The sequence below is a fragment of the Musca domestica genome, unplaced genomic scaffold (assembly GCF_030504385.1).
Source record: "Musca domestica strain aabys unplaced genomic scaffold, Musca_domestica.polishedcontigs.V.1.1 48, whole genome shotgun sequence".
Classification (NCBI taxonomy): domain Eukaryota; kingdom Metazoa; phylum Arthropoda; class Insecta; order Diptera; family Muscidae; genus Musca; species Musca domestica.
This window is the reverse complement of record NW_026712340.1, coordinates 1,353,349-1,373,195: the sequence shown is the minus strand read 5'-3', so window position 1 is coordinate 1,373,195 and position 19,847 is coordinate 1,353,349. Positions and strand designations below refer to the sequence as shown.

The 19,847-nt window shown below is 34.0% G+C and overlaps 1 protein-coding gene across 9 annotated transcripts in view; it reads left to right on the top strand.

The window, feature by feature from the left end:
* LOC101892996 (protein Atossa) overlaps nt 1-19,847 on the top strand; it is a 127,651-nt gene that overhangs the window by 86,105 nt on the left and 21,699 nt on the right. The window contains exons 1-3 of one of the 9 annotated variants that reach the window (XM_011296305.3): nt 859-1,470; nt 8,294-9,093; nt 17,717-17,802. The gene's annotated coding sequence lies outside the window, so the exon portion shown is untranslated. Of the gene's footprint in view, nt 1-858; nt 1,479-1,546; nt 1,760-8,293; nt 9,094-17,716; nt 17,803-19,847 lie in introns of those variants that run through there. The other 8 variants (XM_011296303.3, XM_020038763.2, XM_005175962.4 and 5 more) reach the window with 8 other exon arrangements.

Here is a 19,847-nt window from a genome sequence, read left to right as displayed (position 1 = left end):
AACATTCACGGCGGCAAATGTGCTTACTCCCATGGTACAATGATATCAAGGTAGGGCTATGATACCATATGATTTTATTTTTTTTTATTTTCTTGGCTTAATATGTCATCTTTATTTGTTTATGTATGTGTTTTCTTTTCAATAACAAAAAATTGTTCAGAAAACTTCAAATTCGGTTGTTTTCAAAATGTTTTTTTCAACGTATGCATCAACAAAATCTAGAGTTTTTGTGGCGAAATAATCCCTTAGAGATATATAGTACATGATTTTGAAAAGAAGTGTTGACCTTTCATTCAGTTATCGCGGTTTGATGTGTTTGATTTTTTATTGTTTTGATACTAATTCTGACATTACAAGCCAAACAGGTAGACCTCTATACTTTCAATTTTTTCAAAGTTGACCTACCTTCTCTTCATTGTACCATGCTTACTCCGTTTTTATTTATTTCTGATTATTTTTAATAGTTTTTCCAATTGCGCGATTTCTCCCCTTGAAAAGTTGCCAACACTGAACATCTGATACACGGTATCTATCTGTGCCGTTGTGTCTGCTTTTGTTTTAAGCCCAGAAAATAAATAAATTAGAAACAATGTGCCCTACCTTGATTTCGTTGTACCCCGTTTTCATTTATTTCTGTTTTTTTTAGAGTTTTTAATAATTTACCCAATTGCGCGATTTTCCCCCTTGAATAGTTACCAACACTGATCATTTGATACACGGTATCTCTCTGTGCCGTTGTGTCTCCTTTTATGTTTTCTTTAGAGTGTTTTGGTTTTTTTGTTTGGTTATTTTCTGTTATGGCTATGCACAACGGGTCTTGTTGACTGCAGTCAACTCTCTGCTTTTTGTTTGTGTGTTTCAAGCAATTGGTTGATGACGTTGTCGTCGATGGTCGCTTGCTCGCTGTTTCGCTCTGCTGCTGCTTTTATCTCCGTTGTGCTGGCTTCGTGTTATTATTCGTTGACTGCGCAGTTGGATTGGCTCTGGTTTTTGTGTTGAGTGTAATTTTTCGACACTGTCAGTCGTTTGCGAACAACGTGAGTGTTAACATCTCGTCTCAATTTGAAAGTAGAAAAAGCCAAGTGGAAAAAAGTTCCCCAAAAAAAGAAATCAAACAAAAAATATATAAAAATAAACACAGCCAAGGCAAAGAATAAAAGAGAATTACAAAAAAAAAAAGAAAATATACCTAGCTATAATTAAACAAATATCTACCCAAGCAAAAGAAAAGAAGACCTTTCTTTCGAAACGGGAAATCTGAGAACAATATCAAAACGGTTTAACAACAAATAAATAAAAGGAAGAAAGTCTTGTTTGTCGTGTGCGTGTGTGTGCGTGTCGGGGCAAAGGACTTTTTGTGAAGGAAGTGAAAATAAAGCAAAAGCATAAAAATTTTATTTTTGATATTGCAAAGTATGTTGTTTATCATTGTGCGGACGTATGGTTGGATGGATGAATGTATGTACATATGTATGTAGGTACATACAAATGTGTGTTGAATAGTGTTGACGACTACAAAAAAAAATAAAATAAAAATACAAAAAAAAAAAAACTGTTTTTTTGCCAAGGAAGGGCCACGGAAGCAAGGAGTAAATGTGCAATCAGACAATATTGAGTTTTAGATGTTGGATTTCTTTGTTTGTTCGTCCGTCTGTCTGGTTGGCTGGCTGGCTGGCAGACTGGTTGGTTCTCTGGGTAGGTTGGTCGCTCGGTCGCCGTTGTCGTCGTCCGCACATACATTGTGTGTATATATATCTATGTAGGTATTTACTTTATTTATATACAAGTGTGCAAGTTTGGAGTAGTGATTAAATAGCAGCAGCTAAACTACACAAAGAAATACAACAACAAAATTGCAGTTGAGTTGGAAGGAAGAGTTGTTGTTGTAGCTGTTTCTACATTCGTTGTCGTCGTAGTCTCGTAGTCGTTGTTGCTTGCTCGCTTGTTTTGTTGGTTTGGTGCTTAACTGGCTGGCTGACTGACTGCCTGGCAGTTCAGTGTGTTAGGTTCTTCTTGCTCTTCACCACTCCCCCTCCCCGCCCCACACCCTCCTCCTTGGGCCTCATCAGCTTTGCCCAAGTCAACAATTATTTTGGTTTGTATAACTTTAACCAGTAATACCACCACCACCACCAACAACAAACAGCAACAACACATAAAAGCTCGTGCCAGATGCTAAACAACAAATGATATGAATACAATAACAAAAAATACACACACAACGAAGAGAGCGAGCGAGCGCGAGAGAGAAAATAAAAGTAAATCAAATGAAAAATAAAAGAAAATAATACAAAAAGTGATGGTGTTTTTTTCTGTGTGCAGAACTTCAATCTAAAAGAAAAATGCAAAAACGAAAAGATGGAAGAAAAACCTCTAAGTCTGTTAATAAGGAAGTGTGGATTACTTTTTCCTGAATTCATCAGAAATTAGTTTGTAATTGAAAATGATGGGGAAAAATTTTTAAAAAAAGGGGATGGCTTTGAAATTAAAAAGTTTGAAATTTTCTGATTGTTTTTATCAATTAATGTTAACAATAGGAAAATTAAACAAAAATTTGAATTTTTGAGTTTTGTCTTGTGAAGGCGAAGATCATATGTTTATGATTTATAAATAAATAAATAAAAAGTTTAAGTGTTAGAGATTGTGTAAAGTGTGGTTAGCAATTAATGCTCGGTTCCAGAAAATATCTAGGGCTTAACTCTAGTATAGTAAAAAGTCTTCAATTTTTTTCAAAAAATTTTTTAGTGGGAGGTATTTTTACACTGATCCCGGGAAACAATTTTTTTCTTGGGGGACGGACCCGGGATCCCAGATTTTTGACCCGAAAGTCCGGGTTCCAGACCCACTACACTAGTTAGCTTTGAAAGCTTATGAAAATACCTATTCAACAAGTGGTGACACGATTGTAAACGGTTCGGAAGTTATAGTCAAATGATTGATTTTTTTGGACCCGGATTTTTTTATAAAACCCCCAAAAAGTCGAAAAAGGGCCCATTATAGGGGTCAGCCAAATTGATGTCAGGGCTTGACTAGGCAAACTCTTTTAAAAACTCTCAGCTTTTTTTTTAAATTTGTTCTAAATGTAGTTGGTAGTTCGACACGAAAGTCCGGATCAAAGACCCGGATCTACTAAACTGATATGGACAATGGTATCATTTGAAAGCTTATGAAAGTGGTCACATTATTGTTATTGTTATTATTGAGTAATAACTATAGGGTGAGATAAAAAAAAAACTGCACCAAAGTCAAACGCCATAATTTTTACATTTTTTTTTTTCTAAAAATGTTATTCAATGAAAGCAAAAAATGTCGGAAATAGCATCAAATTTTAGAATAAGTTTAGATTTGTTCGAATTGGACACCTTTGGCACGAATTATGGCTTCCAAACGGCCAATGGCCAACCGTAACACCTAGTGACAACCTTGCTTTCCAAAATAATCCAGACACAATAGTCCAACGGATTGGTATCCGGAGATTTTGGTGGCAATTGTGCGCTGGAAATGAAGCAAGGAACCTCATTTTGTAACCATTCTTGGGTGGCGCGTGCGAGAAGTGCAACGGTGCTGAGTGCTGTTAGAATTTCCAAGGACTGCGGCCAAAATGTTTGTGTGGCCAAGGCTTTAATACACCCTTCAGAATATGTTCGCGATAATATTCGCCATTTATTTTGATGCCACGGTCGATTAATACGAGCGGAGAGCGGCCATCGGCTGTTATGAAGGCTCACACCATTACCATGGCCCACACCATCACTTAAGTTCTGGTGGCCAATCAAAGGTGCATATTTTCAGCTGACCTCTTTGGCAAGTAAACACTATCATTTTGTTTGTTTACCAAATGCTGGACAACAAATGTTTTCTCATCGGAGAAAACCAAATTCGACAGTTCACCAATTTCGGCCAAGCGAAGCAACTCTTTAGCTCTTTTTTTTTGCGGCGAAAGTTCTTGCACTTTTTTGAATTTAAATGGCTTTACCCCGAGCTTATTTTTTAATATTTGCCGAATGGCAATGTCCAAGTTCTGCACTGCGACGCTGGTTTCAATAAAGTCGCTTCTTTACCATTTTCGAACCATTTCTGCTGAAGTTGCTATTTTCTTCCGTCCACGTCCTTGACTTCGGGCTACGCTACCAGTATCACGGTAACAGACGATGGTACGAGACACAAAAGATATATTCATATTTAAATCCTGGAGTGCTCTAACGATAGCCACTTGTAGCTTTTCAGCCAAATATAAAGAAATCACACTACCACGCTTGAATTCCATCACAAATAACTTCTTTTCTGGAAAATTCTCACCAAAATGCTGTTGTACGCTTGTAAACAATATAATGAGCTGTCACTGGAATAATTCTAACAGCTTTCGGACGAGTGACTTAGAAATCACAGCAGTCTGAAGTTGATTTGCAGTTTTTTCATCTCTCACTGTGAATGCAATTAACATATAGGTATAAGAATTAAATAAAAATTAATACATTAATTGAAAGAAATAAAAAACATATCCTTAATAAAAAAAATAGGTTTTTATTTTAATGAATAACAATTCAATTTCAATTAGACCAATTCCTTTTTAATTATTTTGATTTGATTTCTTCTAGTTTTCTTTTATTTTTTATTTTCTCTTAAAATTCCATTTAGAATTTAAAAATGGGTCATTTAATTTTATGAAATACCTCTAAAATCCCTAAATATTTACATTCTAAATAATAAAACCTGCAGTTAGTGCCGAACGTAACGCACAGTTAATACCACCAACATTACAACCACAACCAACCCCCACCGCCCCAATCTATTCGTTGTGTTTGCCTGTGTGTTTGTTTTTGTTGTGCCACTCTCAATCAGCTGTTCTACTCTTGGGAGCAAAAAATAACAAAAGGAAAACAACCCATGCTCTCATAACCTGTGTCAAGAAGAGTGATGCCAACTTTGTCTGTTTTTCTGGCACTTGCAACGTTTTTCCACTGACAACAGGAAACAACGATTAGCTTTGCTTATATTTCGTTTATACTAGAATTAAACAATAATTGTTTAGTGTTAACTATTCTAAAACCTTAAAAATTGAAATTCAAAAAATGTCCCATATTGGCAAAGTAGGTGACCTAAAAAGTGAAAAAATCTACATTTGATTTGTATGTTTGCTTATTAAAATCTTCCATTGATTTTCTCCTTGACATGGAGAACTAGTTCAAGGCCTTTTAGTTTTCTTTTTAAGGTCAAGGTTAGTTTTGTGTTCTACATTTTACCAACCTTGTTACTGTTATTAGGCACATAAATTCAGGACAAGGTCAATCTGTCGAAAGGATTTTGTCAGCATAATAAAGGCAACACATCTAGTTCAGCAAAGATGCGATTTTTTTATACTCATGTCCTGAAAACCTAGTTTTCCGAAATATACATTTTCTTTTACATCTATTCATTTGGAAATGATTACAACAAAATAAAGTATGGTCTTAATAAATGGGAAATAAATACATTACAAATACATATGTAAATATAAATGAAAAAAAATAAAAATAAATAATTTAAAATATTTTCGTTCGTTAAAATAGAAAGTAATTACAAAAACATATAGAATGAAATTAATTTATGCAGGCTTACAAAGAATGAGAAAATGAACTGGAAAATATATTTTTGTATTGAAATATGAACAGGGTGAGATAAAAAAACTGCAAAAACAACAAAGTCAAATGACATAACTTTTGCATTTTTTTTTTAAATTTTATTGAATAAAGGAAATAGCATCAAATTTTAGAATAAATTTAGATCTGTTCGAACTGGTCAACTTGGGACGAATTATGGCCCTCAAATGGCTCTTTTGAGTTTATTTTCTTTCTGTTGCGGTATAAGTTCATGTACTTTTTGGAATTTCAATGGCTTTACTCCGAGATCATTTTTCAATATTTGCCGAATGGAATATTGCGATATGTTCAGCTCACGAGCCATTGTTATTTTGGTGATTTAAGCGACATTATTCACCGGAAATGTTTCAAATTTGGTATTTAAAGTTCGTAATGGATACTACAGCCCATGACAGAAAATTGTCTGTTCAGCTCCACGTCTTCTTATAGCCCCCATATTACGGTACCTCCCGATATTCAGTATTTTAATGAGTTTAGCTACATTACTCACCGGAATTGTTTCAAATTTGGCATTTGAAGTTCGTAATGGGTATTACAGCCTAAGACAGAAAATTGTCTGTGCAGGTCCACGTCTTCGTATAGCCCCCATATAATGGTACCTCCCTATATTCGGTATTTTGATGATTTTATCGACATTATTCACCGTAAATGTTTCAAATTTGTGTATTTGAAGTTCGTAATGGATACTATAGCCTGTAACAGAAAATTGTCTGTGCAGGTCCACGTGTTCGTATAGTCCCCATATAATGGTACCACCCTTTTTTCGGTATTTTGATTATTGTAGCGACATAATTCATCGGATTTTTTTTTCAAATTTCGCATTTGCATATTGTAATGGCTTATGACAGAAGTCAAGCCAGCCAAATAAGCGCTTTATGTATTCCCAGCTTAAGTTCGACCGGTCCGATCTTTGAATACACTCCACATTTGGAACGAATTTGGCAATTTATGTATTCCGACTCTTACAGCTTTTTCAATTGTTCCATTTTTTTCAGTATTTTTAATTTTAATTAAAAATATTTGCGTTTGCATTTTCCTCAGTTTGATGTGTTGCCATGTGCCTTAATTGATTTGTGAGTGTCATGTGTTCATCTCAGACATTTAGATATTATTGTGAGAGAAAATTAAGTGTATGCGAGAGTGAGAAATAACAATGAATGGAGAATTGAATAATACAGGTTGACCCATCAGCATTTTAGAATATGGGCCTGTATTATTAAACTATTCCCAAAACTGGATCTGTTTTATCGGAGGGAGAGAGTAAATTTTTCAAAATCGCAGAAAAAATGATCTTATAGGAGTTTTCAGGTTGCAACAAGAACAATACTAAATTTGTGTGATTTTCCATCAAGATTTTAAAGGGCTTAGCCACAGTTTCCGGCCGATTTCCACTTAATTAATGTTATTTTCAAAGTTTCGAAATTAAAAGCTAACCTTGACCTACCTCGTCCAAACCACTCTTCCTAACCTTGCATACCGAACCTCGTTGCATTAGGAAAGCGATTGCACATGTATGGCATTGCTGCAATTTCACCTTCGATAATCCACAACTGCTTGCTTCCGCCCGTTACCCACTCCTCCCCTTTCTCAACCAACAATCGATTGCATTGCACCTTGAGGCCATAATTAACAACAACAAAGAAATTGTAATGAAAAAAAAATTATGTGGCGTTTCCACTGCACTTGATTCGCTCTCTATTCGTTGTTTGACCCCTAACTATGAAAAAACTACTTAATTCTTCACACAAAATTTCCTGAGCGAATCAAATCACTCTCAGAACAACGAAAAAATGTGTCCCATCCCTAACAAATGAGAGCATTTATCGAAAAAATAAATTATGACATTTAAAAATTGAAAATAGAAAAATTTTATGAAATTTTGATAATTTTTGGGAAGACTGAAAATTATGAATGAAAACTACAATGTTGAATAGCGTATGTACATTCAAACGAAAGTAAATTTTGTTTTCTTTCTCATCCGAGGTACGCATTTTGTCCACGAGTTGAAATTTCCACAGAAAACTGGAAACAAAAGAAGCAATATTTTCAAAATGTTTGTATCGGCAGAAAAAATGTTTGACAAGTGTCTCTTCAGCAGAATTAAAAAACAGAAAAATACAAAAATATGTTAAAAATGTCAACATTTACACAAAACGTTGAAAACGTGAATGAAAATTATAAAATTAATGATATAATAAATCTTTGGGAGAAAAACAATAATTTCTTCTACTCATATTAGTGAGAATTTAATGTATTTTAGTATAAATTCCCATTAAAATCAACAAACAAAATTTTTGAAAAAATGAATTATTTTACTATGAATTACGAATCGTGCCGTATGAACGGGTTAGTTCGTGTACCTAATTCTGAGAGCGAACAACGTTGTTCGGTTTTCAATGGAAACATGCTATTACAATTGCAATTTTTTTCTTTCTTCTTCCGTTTTGTTTCGTTAGCTTTGGTCTACAGCGCAATTTGATTTGTGTAAAAAAAAATTGAAACAAAAAAAATCATAACTATAGTAGATAATAATCAAAAAAAAAAAAAACAATACCTACAAATTGCCCATCAGGCTAGAGCATGCTGCAGCAGTTTGCTGCATAGCCAGCCTGCTGCAATCAAATAAATCAAAACCAATTTTGTTTTTCGTTTAGTAAATGAGTGATGCGGCAACAACAACGGCAATTGGAACAATTCCAATGGTTGTGTCGAAAACAGAAATCCACGAGTTTCCTTTTCATCATTACAACACTGCAAAAGCAACAACTACGAGAAAAATCAATCATAAACAATTTCATCGCCAACAACAAAACGCAGAAGGTTGTGGGATTGACGCTGTAACAACAACAACAACATCAACGACATTTGTTTCACGGGCTAATAAAAATTATTTAAATAAAAAAACCTAAAGTTCCATTACAACACTCATCGGGTTTCACAACAGAGTGAGTGCACTGTATTCTTCCCCCTTCCATCTCCATGCCACTCTATTCCCCAGCAAAACAAGAGGACGCTCTCTTCCCCTTACACACAGTTGAGATAGAGAGAGAGAGGGAGAGATGAAAAATCGTGAAATGATGTTATGAAAAAAAGAGTGTGGAAAAATCCAAGCGAATGTAAATTGATTACAACAACAACAAAATTGTCATAACCAGAAGCAGCAGCTAGCAAAAGCTATTGAAGAAGATAAAGTGAAAGAAAACATAAATTCTTCCCCTCCCAAAAAAAACAAAAAAACAAAGAAAGAAAAGCATAAAAACGAATCAATTTGTTTTCTTTTTATTTGGTGTTTTGTATTCGTGAGTGAGAGTAAATAACATGAACATTGGGACATTGCTTACGAGGTGAGAGTGAATTGTGTGTGAGCGAGTGGAGTGACCTCAAACGTCATCATCGTCAAACGGAGACAGCAATTACAAAAGGGGGCAGCAATAACTTGGCAGCGCAGCAGCATGTAAGTGACAAAACAAAATCATATTTGACCCATTTTATTTGTATTGAGAGTCAGTTCCTGTTAGTTTTTTTATTGTTCTATCCACATCAGGGCTAGGCAAAGAGTATCCCTTGGGATGTCTGTGTGTTCACCAACACAATTGTAAAAAATAACTTGTTTTGAGTTTTCTGTCAAAATGGTTTTGGGAGAATATTTAGTATTGTTCGAGCAGTCGACGAGGAATGTGCTGTCGGATATTTTTATGAATGCACCGTAAGAAATAATTGTGTACATAAATGTAACATACTACACATTTTCAGGGAGCTTTAAAGATTTTTCTTCTTTAATTGAATTTTTTATTGGCTTTGCAATATTTGGTTCAAATCAAATGCACTTTTCAACACTTTTGAATATTTAATTTTTATTTCTGAAACAGGTGTGACAAAGATGGCCATGGACTAATTTGGGTTTTGATTTGGTCACACAAAGAAGTATTTTCAGTTTCATTTCGATAGTGAATAAGAAAGGTTCTATATATCATTTAGTTCTCCACACAAATTGTTATTACTCATATTATTATCATTATTTTAATAATTTTCATTTCCATAATTTGATAAAACTTTATGAAAATATTTTTTTTTTAATTAAATATTTTTTGCATCATTCGTGTTATCTATTCTCTTACAAAATAATTTATAGTTTATTTAATAGTTTTAATATAACAGCGTTTTTTTAATGAGTTGAAAAGTTTAATTTGCTATGAAACCCGAAATATAAAAATCAAAAAAAGCCAACAAAATATTTCTCACTGTGCAAAGAGAGGCAAAAAAACAGTTGCAATATTTTGTTATTTCAAAACACATACAATCACAAAAAATTTTTGAGGCTCTCTGCCTTGCCCTGATCCACATCCTCCATCCCTCTCTCTTTCTCTATTATGGCATCACAAATCAGCTGTGATAAAATAACAACAACAAAAACAAATAGACTTATCTTGATGTAATATGTGTTGCCTTTCCATATGATTGATACATGGCTACAAACACACATGCAAATCTATGTACCTACTACCCATTTGAGTTACATGAATGCATATATATATATGTATATGTATGAATATATGCAACTTATCATTGCCTCAATTGAGGTTTTTCCTATACATTTCAATTCTTATTTTTATTTTATTTTTACTTGCCATCTCTGCTATCTTTTTGCTTATTTTCTTTCTAATTTCTATCGCACACTCACACACAATCGTTTTCACGAATTGAGAAAAAAAAACAACTGTTATATGGTTATATGTAGCCACTTCTATACCCAGTAAACAATTTTTGCCGAATTCGGTCCGATTTCTGTCAGAATCTCTGAAAAAATGTCCGATTCTGATTCCGAATTCCTTCCGATTTCGGTACGAAAGTTGTATGGACGTGGTCACCGAATTCGGAAAGATTTTCTGAAAAAAATCTGAAAAAATATTAGATTTTCTGGACGAATTCGGTCCGAATTCGGTGAAAATTCTTGAAAAAATAGGAGAAAAAATTAGATTTTCGGAAAAGATTCGGAGGACAACTCCGAATTTCTGAAAGAAATCGGGCAGAATTCGTCTGGAAATTCGGCGGAATATTCAGATTTTCTGAAAGAAATCGGTCAGAATTCGAAAGAAAATTCGGAATAAAATTCCGATTTTCTGAAAAAAAAAACGCTCAGAATTCGGGAGAAAGTTCCGATTTTCTGAAAGAAATCGTTCAGAATTCGGAAGAAATATCGAAAAAATCGTCACACCACTTAAAAATGAAAAAAAAAAAAAAAAACACATATTTATTTAAGAAACAAACAATTTATTTCGGGTTTCGTAAAAATGTAGTTTAAATATTACATCTATAATACATTTACATTATAAATATTATTTTTATTAGGAACATAACATACAGTAGCACGTTTCTGTTTCAACTGCTAAACAAGAACTAAAAATAAAAAGCAGTGCACACAGAAAACCGGTATGTAGTTGTTTTTGCAATTTTTTTCCATCATATTTTTTTGGGAACGAAAGAGAAAGAGGCTGATTCACAACAGCAACAAAACGCACATTTTTACAACGGAAAATCTAACAGTTCACAATAACAAATAGCATTTTTGCTTTGCGCTTTGTTGTTGTTGAGATCTTGAATTGATTGATCACAACAACAACTACTATGGGAGAGAATGTGTCAAACCACCACCATCCGTTTACATGTGGGAGAGAATATGCCAGAGCAATAGACAATCTACTCTCTCCGTTTGTACATTTTTCGAGTTTTTTTCGCTTAAAAACACAGGAAAATGTGCAGAAATTCTACAAAAAAACGTTTAGAAAATCGGACCAATTTCTATCAGAAATTTCTGAAAAAAACGTCAGAAATTTCGGAAAAAAATCTAAAATCAGAGCAGTCGGAAAAAATTGTTTACTGGGTATCTACCATCTCTTTCTATATATTTGTTTTGTTTATTATTTTGACGACGACTACGACAAATGGCTGGTTACGTTGGTTAGTTGTTGCTGGCTGTGTTTGTTGTACTTGCCATGCCAGCTTTTCATTTCATGCGATCAGTTGTTTTTTGTTTATGTTTATTTTTTTTTCTGCTTTGTTATCTTTTTTTTTTTTTTCTTTCATTTCGCTTATCTCAGTTCATATGACAAAACAGATTTGCTCTCCAGCACTTTTACTCTTGCACTTTAGTAACAGTGTTGTCAATTTTGTGCGGGTAAAAAATCGCTGAAAATAAAAAAATCATAAAAGAAACGATGGAAAAGTTGAAAAATTATACAATTATTAGAAGGTAGAATATATACAAATATAATTAATGATTTTCTTTTTTTCGACCTTTTTATATTTTAATAAAACAAGTGTTGTACAACAACAACCATATAGAAATTTGTAATTGTTAGTATTGGAGTTATGTATCCAAAAATGAAAACTAAACATAAAAATTCTCAATAAATTATTTTAATTCCAAAAATTTTACATTTTTGGAACATGGATTTTCATATCATTCCTTTGAAATCATGGTTTCATTTGTAGGTACAAATCATCCAATATTCAAGGAATGGAAAAAGTAAAACTTTAAAAAACAAACATTGTTTTTATAAAAACAACAATAATGGGATAAAGCCGACCTGTTTTGCAACAACAAACACCGTAAAATTTGTAAAATACACATATGAACTAGGTAAAAGAAAATTTTGCAATTTTCAGAAATTACGAAAAATTCGGAAATAACGGCGACAATTTTTATACCCTCCACCATACATAGTATGGAGGGTAGATTAAGTTCGTCATTCCGTTTGAAACTCATCGAAATAATAATTTTATACATAACGAAGTATATATTTTCTTGATCAGCGTAAAATTCTGGAAAGGGTGGAAATACATAAAGCGCATATTAGGCTGGCTTAAGTAATCGGCTGGCTTCTTCATAGATGAACAAAGGAATTTTAGGTTGACTTAGTTCGATTTTGGCCCAAGGCTTCTTTGTTCATTTCCGAAAAAGCCAGACGATGACTTAAGCCAGCCAGATAAGCGCTTTATGTATTCCCACATTAAGTCTTTTGTCTGCAGGCATATTCGGTATTTTGACGATTGTAGCCAAAATTTTCAATTAAATTATCTAAAAATGCACAAAAGGAGTTATTTCTGGGTTCTGTACTCCCTATATATGTCTACGATATTGTATATCCCACATATAACGGTACCTCTCTATATTCGGTATTTGATGATCATAGCTGCATTTTTCCAATGAAATTTTCTAAAATTCATACTAGAAGTTCTTCTAAGCACTTTTCCCCCTGGAACTTTTTGATATTTTAGATACATTATTCACCGGATTATTTTTTCAAGTTTTGTATTTGAATATTATGACAAAAGCTGCCTATGCAGGTCCACGTCTTCGTATAGACCTCTATATAACGTCTATATTCGGTTTTTTAAGATATTAACAGAATTTTTAACGGATTCATTTTTTTAAATTTCCAAAAGGTGGAGGGTATAAACTGGCCAAACTTACTCTTTTTTACTTTTCTCTTGGATAAGGAGTGATATTTTACATTTTTGGCAACACTGGTTTAAAATTAAAATGCGTGCTCTGTTAAGAGCATTTTTACAAAATATGTATTTTTAAAAACACCTAAATTTAACCGAGGTGTTGAATGTCATAGTAATTTTTTACGGTGAAAAAATATTTTATGGTTTCTACAAAATCATTTATCATTTGGTACATCATTTTACAGAACGTTTACATATAAAGGGTTTAACTCACTGGATTTGGATTAAAATTGTCATATCCATTACTTATACTTCAAATTAATTCTTTAAGTAGGCTAATCATACAAAAAACTCCAACAAAAACATGGCATTAGATTCTAAATGAGATTTTTATAGTTTCTCTGCTCATTTCTTCATCATTTATTTATATATTATTTTTTAATAATTAAAATCGACACTACCAATATAAAATCAACATAGTTGACATCACTGACGAAAATTATCCAAGTTTGTACTTATACTCCCATACCCCAGTAAAATTAAAACTCCAACTCTCTCTCTTCCGCTACCCCATTCTCTTTCGTTTCGTGCAGTAACTGTAAGTTTCGGTTGTTTATTTACGTTTTTGTTTTGTTTTCTTGCAAAAGGGGAACCATTCTCTGCTTTGCCTCTTATTCCCCAATTTGTTTTTATTCATTTGAAGTCAATGCCTTTTTTAGGCATGGTAGGCAAAGATGTGAGACATAAAATCTTATTGGAGAATATCGTCCAACTTTATATTCTTTATATTCGTATTCCATTACACACTGTTTACATTGTTCAGTGTGCGTTATGTTTATGTTGTTGTGTGCTTTTCATATGATAGATGATAGGAGTACCCCATATTCTTTATTTAGAAAACAGAAACTACAAATCTCTTATCTCCTTTTTCTCGATTTTGTTATGGAAAACTTCTCTCTCTCTCTGTCTCACCTCCCTTGTTTTTCGAGAAACAGTCATTTGTTTACTCTTATTGGGTCGGGGGAGTTTGTGCTCCATTCAAGGGTGCTCAAAACCGTGTTCTAGAACATGAAGAGAAAAAAGAGATAATTTAAGAGAAAATTAAAATTCTGTTTTTCTTTATATTTTACTGTTCTATTTAATTGTTTTTAAACACGAATGTTTGCCAAAATAGTTTATAAAGCAAATGGATAAAAAATATTTGTATAAATAATGACTTAACACTGTTTTGTTCTTGATTTAAATAAGCAAAGAGAAATTTGACTGAAAACAGATATTTATTTTTGAGCACCCCTGGCTCCATTTCATTGTCATAATTTGATAAAAATGACTCCCTCTCTCTCTCCCACACACACACACACTCACTTCAAGATAATTGGTATTAATTAAATAAAAGAAATTTGTTGTGATTCTTCCGTTTTAATCGAATAAAATGGAATGGAATTTAAGTACCCCACATAATTGTTGAGCTGCCTATAAAGAATATTTAAATTATTTGTTAAAAATTCCACAGACATACATAGGTAGTTATGCAGCATTATGTAGTGTCGTTGTTGTTTTTGCTGTCTCCCTCGCCATTGCATTAAATATTCATGGCGTTAATTAACCTTTAATTAGTTTTTTAGGTTATGAATGACAAGCGGAAATAGTATTGGGATGTAGCTCAAATAAAGACAGCAAAAAATGCAGTATCTTATATGACTTGGAAAATAATTCTATGCCAAAAAAGACTTTTAGGGAGTCTTCTAACTGAGGAAGTTCAGTAGAAGTTGTTTATCTATAGAATATCTACATAAGTTCTTTCATCCATAGAATCGATCCAGTTTATCTATATCTCATACCATGTTCTTACTGACATTTTAACTACTTTATTTTAAAATGAGGGGAAAAAAAGTCAGAGCTATATCCAATACCATGTACTCAAGATTTATTTATTTCAAGAGGTAGATTTATATGGCAGCTATATCTCATACCATGTTTTCACTGGCATTTGAACTACATTGAATAAAATTATAACAAAAAAAAATATATGTGAGCTCTATCTAAGACCATGTTCTCATTTGTATTTAATCTACTTTATTTCAAATTATGGGGGAACATATATGGGAGCCATGGTAGAACAATACCGGTAGATGCATCAACGCTTCGGAACATTATTAGGTCAATTTTTTTTTAATGATTTTTCAAAAATAAGTGGATTTTTATATTTTTTCTTTTACGGCGCCTATCAGAGGTTGTTAAGATGAGGTTGTTAAAAAAAAAACTTCAATCAAAATTTTCAATTCCAAAATTGATTTGACAGTTCATTGTCCCAGCAGCTATGCCGATGCGAGTTATCTACCATGATGGAATCTATATCTAATACTATGTTCTCATTGGCATACGAACTACGTTTTTTTTTCAAATTAGAGGGATACATATACAGGGTGAAATAAAAAAACTGCAACCAAGTCAAACGCCATAATTTTTTTTTTTTTAATTTTATTGAATGAAAGCAAAAAATATCGGAAATAGCATTAAATTTTAGAAAACGTTTAGATTTGTTGGAATTGGTCAGCTTTGGCACGAATCAAGGCCTTAAAACGGTCAACGCTGCCCGAATGTTGTTCTACGGTATTTTGGCTCATTCCCGGCGAAGCGCTTGCTTGAGGTGATCGACACTTTGGTATTTCTTAGTGCCAACCTTGCTTTTTAAAATACTCCAGACACAATAGTCCAACGGATTGGTATCGGGAGATTTTGGTGGCCAATGTGCATGGAAATTAAGCGAGGAACCTCATTTCTAACTATTTTTGGGTGGCACATGCTGAGTACTGTTGGAATGTCCAAGGACTGCGGCCAAAATGTTTGCCTGCCCTAGGCTTTAATACACCCTCCAGAATATTTTCGCCATAATATTCGGTATTTATTCTAATCGACCATCGGCTGTAAAGGTGCAATTACATAAAAAGCTTGCAGTCAGGGCTAGGCATATTAATGTCAAATTATAATGGAAAACGACGGCAGGATCTTAGTGCAGCTCTGTAATCCCTTTATGGAATGTCACAAAATATGTCTAAAATATGCCTAGCCATAACTTCAAGCTTCTTATGTACTTACAGCCTTATTGCGGCCCACACCATCACCGTGGCTGGCGCTTGAGTTCTGGTGGCCAACCGGAAGTGCACATTTCCATCTGACCTCTTTGGCAAATAACACGATCATTTTGTTTGTTTACAAACTGCTGGACAACGAATGTTTTCTTATCGGAGAAAACCAAATTCGACAGTTCACCACTTTCGGCCAAAGGAAGCATAACTTTAGCTATTTTGAATCGATTTTCTTTCTCTTGCGGTGTAAGTTCTTGCACTTTTTAAAAATTTCAATGGTCTTACCCCGAGCTTATTTTTCAATATTTGCCGAATGGAAGATTGCGATATGTTCAGCTCACGAGCCATTTTTCAGCCACTGCGACGCGTGTTTCGATCAAGTCGCTTTTTTACCATTTTCGAACAATTTCTGCTGATGTTGCTGTTTTCTTCCGTCCACTTCCTTGACGTCGGGCTACGCTTCGAGTATCACGTTAAAGAGCGATGGTACGAGACACAAAAGATTTGTTCACATTTAAATGCTGGAGTGCTCTAACGATAGCTACTTGTGGTTTTCCAGCCAAATATAAAGAAATCACACTATCACGCATGAATTCCATCACGAATAACTTTTTTTCTGGAAAATTCTCAGCAAAATGCTTTTGTACGCTTGTAAACAATATAATGAGCTGTCACTGGAATAATTTTAACAGATATCGGACGAGTGGCTTAGAAATGACAGCAGTCTGAAGTTGGTTGCAGTTTTTTGCAACTCACCCTGTATTTCGCTCTGAAAATGAAATGACCATATTTTTGCTCTAAAAAGGTCATATAAATTCCAACACTTTTTCTATTCTTTTAAAACATTGAAATATGAATTCAATTATTTCCAATGCTTTCTATACCTTCAAACAATATATTTTTATTTTAATCTGACATCTGCATTAATCATTATTTTCTATCTCTCCCTCTGTGGTTTTTCTGGCGTCATCTCATTGTCTCTTTTTGTGGGTCTATTTTTTTTTTTTCTTTGAATACAAACTTGGCTACACGCAAAGATTTAAAGATCTACACAAAATCGATCCTCAGCCAAAAAAGAGCAATATTTGTGCCATTGTTTCGTATCACCCGCAGTTTGTGAATCAGCTGAGAATCAAAACGACGAAGAAAATGACGTCAGTCAAATATTTCTATATCGTGTACCGTTAAATTATCAAAGACAATTTTGAAATGATGTTCGTTTTTTTTCTGCTTCGTTCAAAGAAACAAAGATGAGCTAAAGAAATGTGTGTTGCCACCCTAGAAACAAACGAAAGAACGACGAATTGTTTTGGATTAGAAACAAACCAAGCGTCATGGCCGCAGTTAATAATTTTTTTTCTGAAATCATTTCAAGTATTTCTTGTTCCTAGATAGTCGGATGGCAAAATAAAGTATGTTGCCATTGCTTATGCATTTGTATTTTTTATTATTTTCTATTAAATTCTAAACCAATAAATTTATTCATTATTTTCGGTCAATATTTACCAATTTTTTCCTCTCTCTCTTTCCTTTCAGAATGTTTAAATATATACTGACAATGATGTATCTATAACCCATTGGATATAAATCTGTAGGCAGCAGGTTTACAACGAAAGATCGTGGTAAGTAACGAAGGTTGTTCTATGAAAATGTTAAGAATCCAGCCTCTGCTGTATAGACAGAATTTATTTCTTTTTAAACGGAAATTTTCAGGAGTTATACTTTTTCAATAGGTCGCCTTAAGGCCTTTGATTTATTGCAATTCCACACAAAAGCCTCTTTGAGAACTTATATTTCCCCTATAAAGCTTCCTTAAAATCGTTAGCGCGGGCCGAACTTTGAATACCCTCCACCATTTGGAAGGAACTTGAAAATTTTCAAAAATTACGAAAAATACCATTACAACTTTATTCGAAATTTGAAACAATACCGGCGAATAATGTCGCTAAAATCATCCAAATACCGAATATCGGGAGGTACTGAAATATGGGGGCTATACGAAGACATGGACCTGCACAGACATTTTTCTGTCATAGGCTGTAGTATCCATTACGAACTTAAAATACCAAATTTGAAAAAATTCCTTCGAATAATGTCGCTAATATCATCAAAATGGCGAATATCGGGTGGTTCCGTTATATGGGTGCTCTACGAAGACGGGACAACCGAACGAAATTTTTAGGTATGGGCTGTAGTACCCATGACAAACTTCGAATATGAAATTTGAAACAATTCGGGAGAATTAAGTGGCTAAAATCAACCAAATACCGAAAATGGGGAGGTACCGTTATATGGGGCTATACGATGATGTCGACCTGCACAGACAATTTTCTGTGATAGGCTGTAGCATCCACTACGAACTTCAAATACCAAATATGAAACAATTTCGGTAAATAATGTAGCTAAAATCATTAAAATGGCGAATATCGGGTGGTCCCGTTGTATGGGTGCTATACGAAGACGTGGACCTGCACAGACAATTTTCTGTCATGGGCTGTAGTGTCCATTACGAACTTTAAATACCAATTTTGAAACAATTCCCGTTAATAATGTAGCTAAAATCGTCAAAATACCGAATATCGGGAGATTCTGATATATGGGGGTTATACGATGACATGGACCTGCAAACGAAATTTTAAAACATAGTATGTAGTACTCATTACAAACTTCGAATAAGACATTTGAAACGATTTGGATGGATAATGTCGTTTAAATCATCAAAATACCGAATATCGAGAGATACAGTTATATGGCGGCTATACGAAGACGTTAACCTGCACAGACAATTTTCTGTCATGGGCTGTAGTGTCCATTATGAACTTCAAATACCAAATATGAAACAATTTCGGTAAATAATGTAGCTAAAATCATCAAACTACCGAATATCGGAAGGTACATTTTTATGTTGGTTATACGAAGACGTAAACCTGCACAGACAATTTTCCGTCATAGGCTGTAGCATCCATTACGAACTTCAAATACCAAATTTCAAACAATTCCGGTGGATAATGTCGCTAAAATCATCATAATACCGAATATCGGGAGATACAGTTATATGGGGGCTATACAAAGGCGTGGACCTGCAAACGAAATTTTTAGGCATGGGCTGTAGTACCCATGACAAACTTCGAATACCAAATTTGAAACCATTCCGGTAAATAATGTCTCTAAAATCATCAAAATACCGAATATTGGGAGATACAGTTATATGGGGGCTTTACGAAGACGTGGACCTGCACAGACAATTTTCTGTCATGGGCTGTAGTGTCCATTACGAACTTTAAATACCAAATTTGAAACAATTCGGGTGAATTAAGTCGCTAAAATCATCAAAATACTGAATATCGGGAGATACCGTTATATGGGGGCAATACGAAGACGTGGACCTGCACAGACAATTTTCTGTCATGGGCTGTAGTACCCATGACAAACTTCGAATATGAAATTTGAAACAATTCGGGAGAATTAAGTGGCTAAAATCAACCAAATACCGAAAATGGGGAGGTACCGTTATATGGGGCTATACGATGAAGTCGACCTGCACAGACAATTTTCTGTGATAGGCTGTAGCATCCACTACGAACTTCAAATACCAAATATGAAACAATTCCGGTTAGTAATGTCGCTAAAATCATCAAAATACCGAATACAGTAGGGAGGTACCATT